Below are 9,479 nucleotides of genomic sequence, written 5' to 3' on the forward strand. Positions count from 1 at the left end.
TCCTCCTCCTCCTCCTCCTCCTCCTCCTCCTCCTCCTCCTCCTCCTCCTCCTCCTCCTCCTCCTCTTCCTTCTCCTTTCCTCTCCTCTCTTCTCCTCTCCTTCAAATTGAATATGTCCTCCAGTACTTTAATTTTTTTTTTCTCTCTCTCTTTCTCTTTCTCTTGCTCCCTCTCTTTGTCTTAACTTCTCTCTCTCTCTCTCTTCCTCCTTTGTTTCCTCCCTTCTTTGCTCCCTCCCTCCTTCTCTTTCAATTGGGTCACCTGTTTCCTAATTAAGCCAGGTATCTCTCTCTCTCTCTCTCTCTCTCTCTCTCTCTCTCTCTCTCTCTCTCTCTCTCTCTCTCTCTCTCTCTCTCTCTCTCTCTCTCTCTCTCTCTCTCTCTCTCTCTCTCTCTCTCTCTCTCTCTCTCTCTCTCTCTCTCTCTCTCTCTCTCTCTCTCTCTCTCTCTCTCTCTCTCTCTCTCTCTCTCTCTCTGTGGTTCATATTTCCTTCTCCATTTCTGTCATCGTACTTAGTTTCCTTAGAGAGAGAGAGAGAGAGAGAGAGAGAGAGAGAGAGAGAGAGAGAGAGAGAGAGAGAGAGAGAGAGAGAGTATCAGTCCTCAGGTAACTTTTCCCAGGTGTAAAATTGTGAGTTTGAGAAAGTTTTAATAAAATTTTTCATGACAGATTGCTGCGGTGTGTGTGTGTGTGTGTGTGTGTGTGTGTGTGTGTGTGTGTGTGTGTGTGTGTGTGTGTGTGTGTGTGTGTGTGTGTGTGTTTCTTATTTGCTCACTTTTATTTCCTTATTTTCCTCTTGTTTTTCTTTCCTTTCGTTTCCTTCTTTTGTTGTTCATCTTTCATGTTTCCATTCAGTTTCAATTTTTTTTCTTATTTTCTTTATTTTTTCTTTATCTTATTGTGTGTTTTTTTTTATTTCATGAGTATTCCCTTATATTCCTTTTCGTTTTCTTAATTTTCGTCTCTTTCTTTCGCTCTTCCTCCTTCTTGTTTTCATTGTTTCAAATTTGTTCGTACTTTCTTTATCTTTTATTTTATCTTCCTTATCTCTTGGTCTTTGTCTTCAGCTCCAACAATTCCTTATTATTTGTTTCTTCCCTTCGTCTTTTATTTATTTTTTTCATTTTCTTTATCTTTCCTATGTTTTCTCAGTCCCAGTGACGTCTAATAAAAGTTAAACATGTCACGTAATTCTTGCTCTTTTTATCTTTCTCTTTCTCCCTCTCTTTCTCTCTCTCTGTCTCTCTCTCTCTCTCTTGTAGTTCCCTTAATATTTTTCCTTCCCTCTCACTTCTAAAATTACTGAATAAACTCACACTCGTACCTTCTCAGATATTAAATGTTTTCATTGTATATATTTCCAGAGCTGTCTGTTATTTATTTTTTTTCTTTTTTTTCCCCTTAAGCAAGAATGATTTTTTTTCCTCCCACGAACATATCACTTGCTTCTTTTTTCCTGCTACTCGAGTGTCTGTAGGAAAATTTTCTCGTTCCCTTTGTCAGCGTTTTCCACTATTTGATAACTGTAATGCATTTATTTATTTATTTATTTATTTATTTTAAGTTTTCCTCGTGTTTAATATACGTGTTTAAATTTCTAGTTAAGTCTTTCACTGTTTGACGACTTTATTTATTTATTTATTTATTTTCTTAACTGCCTTCAATGTGCTTAGGTATATTTATTACTCTATTTACTAGTGTCATAAATACTTCTGGAGCGAATAAGAGAGGAAATTCAGACAGAGAGAGAGAGAGAGAGATTAGGTAAGAAGTAATAATTAATATGAATAGAAACCTAACGAGATGAAATATAGATGATAAATTAAAAAAAAAAACAATACAATGATTCTCTCTTCTTATTTCATTGTAAAGGTTTAGAAGGTTGAGTTCCCAGCCTTCGTGTTATGCTTGTCTAATGAATGTCAAGACGTAATGTGCTCGTGAAAAGCGTGGGAACTAATGAGTAATGAGTGGAAAGGTGCTTGTTGTCCTAATTGTGTCGTTAACAGCCTTCTGACAGCCAGCCAGCAAAAAAAATAAGTTTACAATTAAATCTAGTTTGCTGGTGACCTGTGTGTGTGTGTGTGTGTGTGTGTGTGTGTGTGTGTGTGTGTGTGTGTGTGTGTGTTATTATTTCATATATTTTAAGTTGTTGCACATTTGGGAGAACAAATAAACACACACACACACACACACACACACACACACACACACACACACACACACACACACACACACACACACACACACACACACACACACACACACACACACACACACCCCTCCATCCCTCCCTCCATCCCTCCTGTTTCTTCCTCCACCCTCCTTTCACAAAATACAAATAATACAAAACGGACATGAAAGAAAGTTGGAGGGAAGAGAAAGGAGAGGAAAAAGTTTGAAGGAAGTGGATGGATGGGGGGCGATGGATGAGGTGGATGGATGAGGTGGATAGATGGAAACGCTGAGGAAAAGAAAGAACCAAGAATTATATGGGTCAAGCAGAAGGAAAAAGTGGAAAGGTTGACAGATTTATGCTTATTTGCCCTGAGAGAGAGAGAGAGAGAGAGAGAGAGAGAGAGAGAGAGAGAGAGAGAGAGAGAGAGAGAGAGAGAGAGAATGGTAAATAAAACAGGAAGAATTATTGTCTTTAATATTGGCCAATAGCGTTCGTCTCTCTCTCTCTCTCTCTCTCTCTCTCTCTCTCTCTCTGAACTATATGTCAAGACTACTTCTATTGAAAAGCTTTATACGCCGCCATCTTTAATCCTTATCCTCCCACATACAGATAGCCAGGTTGTATCTTATCGCTCTTTACATTTAGAACATCTGTTGTCTCAAGGAACCCTGCTGCTGATATGAGAGACCAGTTTTGTTTTATAGATTGACATTTCATACTGTTCTGTTTAAGGGGCTTTCGAGAATTTCCACCCCGAACAGCAAGTCACAAGATTTGATTCCCTTTCGCATTCAACTGTCCCCTTCTAATGAGTATGTAATGAAAATGAGGGTTTGACGCATTTAACCTCACTATTTTACTTTACTTGCGATGGTACGTTTCAAAACATTGCTTGCCTCTTTCTGCGTGTAGATGAATTGCAATGATCTATATTACAACTACAATTACACTTCTTGCACGTATGTTTGGTGTTTTTAGGTTAAATTTGTATCGACCTTGTGTAATTGACTCTAAGGTGTGACGGATCCCATGGGGTGTCGCCAGGTGTGCGTGGATGTACTGCACCACTGTGAGTAAACACTGTCACGTGTCTCTACAACTCCAAGAGCGATAGCTTATCTATTTTTTCTTTTTTTTTTATTGTTTCTTATTTTTGCTGTTTTTTTAAATGAATGGTTGTTGTGAAACTTGTAATATATGTCATTGTAATTTGGACCCAGCAGAAAAGTACTGTAACGTATGTATTAAACACTAAAGTACCCTTGATCAGTAAGACTATCTATCTATCTATCTATCTATCTGGTTGTACGCTGCATTGAATCCTCCGTGCTGCAGTCATGGCAACATTCATCACGTTGAGAAGTTGCCAATACCATTTTTTCCCCACGAATCATGGGGCGGTGTAATGCTGCCAGTCAGTCCTGAAGGTCATTTCCACCATTCCTTTGCTGTAGTCGACAAGATGTAGCTGTGTGACCCCTTCACCTTCCACACGTCCTTCTATTTAATGCAATTTTTTTTTTTTTTTGGGGGGGGGCAATTTAAAATCTCTCATTGGACTTCAGAAATTTAAATCATGAAAAGTAGAAGAAAATATTGATGTAAGAAGTTGATATTAATAAGATGTTGTTTCTGCGTGAAGTGTTTGGTCGTGTCAACATGTGAGGCTCCGAGTGATAGCACTGAGCGATGGAAGAGGAGGAGGAGGAGGAGGAGGAGGAGGAGGAGAAAGAAGAGGACAGTCTGACAGATACTCACTTCCTCTTTCCTCCTTTTCCATCCTTCTTTTCCATCCTTCTCCCTCCCTCCCTCTCATGACTCAGCAATTCTCCCTCTCCCTCTCCTTCTTTCTTTGTCTTTGCATTTTCTTATGGGGTGCAATCTTCCGTGCGTCTTTCCTTCTTTGTCTCACTTTATTTAATGAGACGTAACCTTTTCCAGTCCGTCTTGTTCTCCTGCACCTCCTTATGTTCCTCATTTCTGCTTTATATTTTGTTCTTGCGTTATATTTGTTCTTCAGCTTTGTGACCTTCCCTCCCTGGCTGCTTACTTGTTTACGTATGATAAACTTGACTATACAAGGCTAAAAGGGTAATTGTTATGTTGTTTTATTCATTGTTTTGTTTGTTTGTTTGTTTGTTTGTTTGTTTGTTTGTTTTCTCTCTCTCCCTGGCGTCAAGTTGTTTATGTGATTGTTGTGAGAGTGATTCATTGACTCCTGTGGAACTGAATTGGCCTTGTTTTGTTTTGTTTTGTTTTGTTTTGTTTTGTTTTGTTTGTTCTTCAGTTCTCTTTTTTTCTTTTTTTTTGTTCGTTTTTGTTTTTCTTGTTCTTATTTTTTGTTTTTTTTCTTGTCCCGTCTTCTTGTTCATCTTGTTTTTCATCATCTTTATCTTCTTCTTCTTCTTCTTCTTCTTCTTCTTCTTCTTCTTCTTCTTCTTCTTCTTCTTCTTCTTCTTCTTCTTCTTCTTCTTCTTGTTCTTCTTCTTCTTCTCCTCCTTCTACAGTTGTTCTTTTTTGGGAGTCCCATTAATAATTGTCCTTTCATTTATTGCTTTTATTCATCTTCACACCCCGTACCTGGACTCCTTAGCACGGAAAGAAAAAAAAAAAGAAAAAAATCCTTTGTACCACATAGTCTTGCTTTGATGCTCCTTGCCCAACACAATTAAATTCCTGCCAAGATTTTACCGTCAACTCTGAACTCTTTACTTATTATTATTATTTATTTATTTTTATTTGATCCTTATAAAACAGACAAAAAAATAAAAAAAAATAAAAAAATATTACCTTACTGTCTTTCTTTGATGTTCCTTACCGCACACAATTCAATTCTTACCAAAATTTTTACCGTCAACTCTGAATTCTTTCTCAACGAAGTCTTTTAGCTCTATCGACCTTTCCCCCAATTCAGCGTGACCAGACGGGCCTACATTTCCCTTCCAAACGCTGCCTGAATCTATTCCCGGCAGTATTTCACCGTGAAAGACACTCCGGCGGCCGCCACGCAGCGTATCAGAGGCCAGGCTGAAGTTTGTCTGGGTCTGTGAGGCTGTACATCACTCGGAAGACGATGCTGTGTGATGCGCGACTCTCCTGCCTCTACCTAGCCTTGCCTTCACTGACCTTCACTGCCCTGACTTGTCCAAGATAACCTAACTTAACCTAACCTAATCTAGCACTGACTGATCTTGCCTGACCTTACCAATCTAGCCTAACCTAACGCAGCGTAACCTAATCTTACTTTGACCTTGACTGACCTTGCCTATCTAACCTAACCTAACGTAGCGTAACCTAATCTTGCCTTGATTGACCTTGGCTGATCTAACTTATCTAACCTAACCTAGCCTTTACTGACTTTGACTGACGTAACCTGTCTAACCCAAACTAATCTAACAGTAGATTACTTTACCTTACCTAACATAACATAACCGAACTGAATAAAATCGAACCCGGCCTAACCAAATATTTCCTTACCAGACCTAACCTAACCTAACCAAACCTTACCTAACCTAACCAAACCAAATCTCACCTAACCTAACCTAACCTAAGCTAACCTAACCAAACCAAATCTCACCTAACCTAACCTAACCTAACCTAACCTAAGCTAACCTAACCAAACCAAATCTCACCTAACCTAACCTAACCTAACCTAACCTAACCTAACCTAACCTAACCTGACCAAACCTAACCTAACCTAACCTAACCTAACCTAACCTAACCTAACCTAACCTGACCAAACCTAACCTAACCTAACCTAACCTAACCTAACCTTACCTAACATACCTAACCCAACCTAACGAAACCTAACCTAACCTAACCTGACCAAACCTTACCTAACCAAACCTAACCTGACATTTTCATATCTTTCCTAACCTAACGTAACCAAATGTAGCCTAACCTAACCTTAACTAACTTGAACTGACCTAACCTGACCTGACCTGTAACCTGTATGAATAATTAATTAATTAATTAATAATTAATGATTGGTTAATAATTAATCAATGCTTTTTATCCTGTCTCTTCCTCTCTTGACCTTTGTCTCTCTATTTCTGTGTAATTCTCATATTTATTTTCATTCTACGTATTTGATCTCTCTCTCTCTCTCTCTCTCTCTCTCTCTCTCTCTCTCTCTCTCTCTCTCTCTCTCTCTCTCTCTCTCTCTCTCTCTCTCTCTCTCTCTCTCTCTCTGTGGCAGCCAATCCATCTGTCTTTCTTTTTTTCTGTTTTCTTTATCCTCTTTCATAAATACAACACAGTCTCTTTCCTTGCCTCATTTTTCTTTAGTTTACTCGTATTTCCTTTCATTTTCCCTCCTCCTCTTCCTCCTCTTCTTTCTCCTCCTCCTCCTCCTCCTCCTCCTCCTCCTCCTCGATCAAAGCTTCCAGTCTATATCATATTATAAAAAAAACTCGGTATGATAGCTGGTACGTGTGTGTGTGTGTGTGTGTGTGTGTGTGTGTGTGTGTGTGTGTTATATGTCGATTAAAGACTCAGTAATTATTGTTCGGAAATTGTCCGGAAGACGACTGCACGAAGTTTACTCTCTCTCTCTCTCTCTCTCTCTCTCTCTCTCTCTCTCTCTCTCTCTCTCTCTCTCTCTCTCTCTCTCTCTCTCTCTCTCTCTCTCTCTCTCTCTCTCTCTCTCGGTATCTCATTTTGATTTATTTTTGTGTTCAGTGTGCGTGTGTATTTGTGTGGTTGACTCTCTCTCTCTCTCTCTCTCTCTCTCTCTCTCTCTCTCTCTCTCTCTCTCTCTCTCTCTCTCTCTCTCTCTCTCTCTCTCTCTCTCTCTCTTTCAGATTGAGGAACTTCACTGACAAATACTTGAACTTTTCCTGCGGAGATGAGAGAGAGAGAGAGAGAGAGAGAGAGAGAGAGAGAGAGAGAGAGAGAGAGAGAGAGAGAGAGATTGTGGTATTCAAGTTTTTTTCTGATATTTACATAACTATATGCAGGAAACCCTCCAGTCCTCTCCTCTCCCTCTCCCTCTCACCATTATCCTCCTCCTCCTCCTCCTCCTCCTCCTCCTCCTCCTCCTCCTCCTCTCTCCAGACTGCCATTATTCCTCCTCTCCCTCCCTCTCATCTTTCTGATTCTTCCTTTCCTTCTTTCTTTCTTTGATTTTCCTTCCTTTTCCTCCTTCGTTTTCGTTCTTATCTTTCTATTTTTTTATTTTTGTTTCTCATTTTCTTGATCTTTTCTTCTCCTTCTCTTCACTTTGGTTATCTTAATTTTTGTTCTTTATTTTCTTTTCTTTTTCTTTTTCTTTCCTTTTCTCTTTTGTTCTTCACTTTTTCTTTTCCTTTCCTTTCTTTTTTTACTTTCCTTTTTTATTCCTTTTCTTTACTTCCATTTCTCTTTCCGTCATTTTTCCTCGTTTTCTTCTCTTCCATTTCTCTTTCTCTCCTCTCCTCTTCTCTTCTCATCTCTTTCTTCTCTTCTCTTCTCTTCTCTTCTCTTCCTTACCTTTCTTTTCCCTTTCTCACCCTGCTTTTCCCTTCCCTTCCCTTCTCTTCTCTTCTTTTTCCTTTTCCTCTCTTTTCTTCTCTTCTCTTCTCTTCTCTTCTCTTCTCATTCCTTTCTCTTCATTTTCCCAGCACGCTTTATCCATTATATATATCTTTCTCTTCCCTCCTGCTCCTCTTCCTCCTCCTCCTCCTCCTCCTCCTCCTCCTCCTCCTCCTCCTCCTCCTCCTCCTCCTCCTCCTCCTCCTTTCTGGATCTTTGCCAGATTTTTAACAATGACAGCAAGACCACGTTTGTAATTCCGCCTGAGAAGAGAAACAACGAGAGAGAGAGAGAGAGAGAGAGAGAGAGAGAGAGAGAGAGAGAGAGAGAGAGAGAGAGAGAGAGAGAGATCACTGTGCCAAACTGAAAACTCCTTGGATTTTGAACGTTATTTGTCTTTTATAAACTTTTGGCCCATGATGTGTGTGTGTGTGTGTGTGTGTGTGTGTGTGTGTGTGTGTTGGGGGCAATAATGGAGACGGGGGAATTGATGGTTGTAGTGGTGATGGTGGTTGTAGTAGTAGTAGTAGTAGTAACAGTAGTAGGTTAGGTTAGGTTAGTAGTAGTATTGATAGTGATGGTGGTGGTGATAGTTAGGTTAAATTAGTGGTGGTGGTGGTGGTGCTTCAAGTAAGTAATTCTCGTTTGGGGTTCGAGACAGACAGAGACAGAGCGAGCGAGCGAGTGAGGCTTCGAACGTTGCTTCTGATTGGCTGAATCTCTCCAGTGATTGGGTAAACCTCTCCATTTTTAGCTCAAGTCCTGCAGAAAATCGACCAATTGTCTTCAAAGCGACATCTGGTGGCGATGGTGGTGGTGGTGGTGGTGGCGGTGATTGCGCTGATGGCCGTAGTAGAGAGAGACATAAAAACACAAAGGAAAAATAACAAAGCCTTTAAAATGAGACAAGGAGGCATAAAAAATAACAAAGGAAATAAGAAAATAAGGAAAAGAACTTCAAATGAAAGGGCAGGACGCAGAAACAAAAGGATAATGAAAATAAAATAGAAAAAAAAACTTGTAAAATGAGACGAGGAGACACAGAAACACAAGGAAAAAACAACAAAGTAACAAAAAAAACTTAAAATGTAGAGGCTTAAAAAAAAACAGGAAAGGAAACAAAGAAACAAACAAAAATCCCTTAAAATGAGACAGGGAGACAAAAAACAAAATCATAAAATACAAGACCCCCCTAAAAATAAAGAAAACAAAACAAAATCCCAATAAAGAAAGAAAACGGAGAAAAAGAAAACGAATCTCCAAACGCTGCCATTATTTTGTGAACCCGTAGGAAAGGCGGAGCGCACCACTCTTTGTTGACATTCCCGCTCTGGCGCTTAGCAACCACCAGCCAGCCGTGTACTAGGCGCCTTGCTCTACGGCTGCACCTACCAACTCAACGCTGCCTTGGAGGTTGGGCGGCGGAGGGGGAATATGGCCGCTATTGTTTGTTGTTTTAGACTTTTCTTTAAGATAGATTATTATGTTTATATTCGTGTACGATAATTAGGTGTTAGTGTATGTGAGGTACGTTTTTCATATTGTCTTTTGTCTTGATGGTTATTTTTGAAGTCGTTTTTTTTTTTTTTAGTTATTTTATTTGGTTTTATTTCTTATGTTTAGTTGTTTATTAATTTTGGTGTTAGTTCTATGGATCCCGTGATATATTTAGGTTTAGGGAATAACACTAAGTAATTCTTGCCTAAAATGGTAAGGCTGATAAAGACAAATGTGCACGTACGTATTCCCTCATGAAATTTCGCCGCCTGAATATTAAGAGAAAAGTTAC

Source organism: Scylla paramamosain, chromosome 34, assembly GCF_035594125.1.
Source record: "Scylla paramamosain isolate STU-SP2022 chromosome 34, ASM3559412v1, whole genome shotgun sequence".
In the NCBI taxonomy this organism is placed as follows: Eukaryota; Metazoa; Arthropoda; class Malacostraca; order Decapoda; family Portunidae; genus Scylla; species Scylla paramamosain.